Here is a 553-nt window from a genome sequence, read left to right on the forward strand (position 1 = left end):
GAATAGCAAACCATTTTCACAAATTACCTTAGGCCACTTAGGGGAAGAGCTCTGTTCAAGTCTCTTGCCCACTTATCAATGGAGTTATTTGCTCTTTTCTTGTTGATTAATTTGAGTTCTCTGTAGATTCTAGTTATCAGTGCTTTGTCAGATTCATAGTATGCAAATATCTCCCATTCTGAAGGTTGACTGTTTGTTTTAGTTGTGGTACCCTTAGCTGTCCCATTCTTATTCAGTAAGCATTTATTTTTAAGTCCTTTCAATGCTTTAACACTTGGGAGGATCTCCATTTAAGAGATCCCATTCAAGACTTAAGGCCTAGGCTTTTCTCTTGCAGCACAAGAATGTAGATGAAGCTTGGCCAGAGGTTAGTGTCCTTGTGCCATGCACACTTCTGAGTCTCTATCTGTGGGCAAGCCAACTCTTGCTATATTCCTGACTTTCAAGCCCTGGGATGAAATGAGACGTCAGGCCCTGACCTGGAGTCATCATGAACATGACAGAGGCTGTCATTAAGATGCAACTCTGAGCTTACATTTCTACAGAGACACTT

Source organism: Otolemur garnettii, unplaced genomic scaffold, assembly GCF_000181295.1.
Source record: "Otolemur garnettii isolate 467f Iridium unplaced genomic scaffold, OtoGar3 scaffold00091, whole genome shotgun sequence".
NCBI classification, from domain to species: Eukaryota; Metazoa; Chordata; class Mammalia; order Primates; family Galagidae; genus Otolemur; species Otolemur garnettii.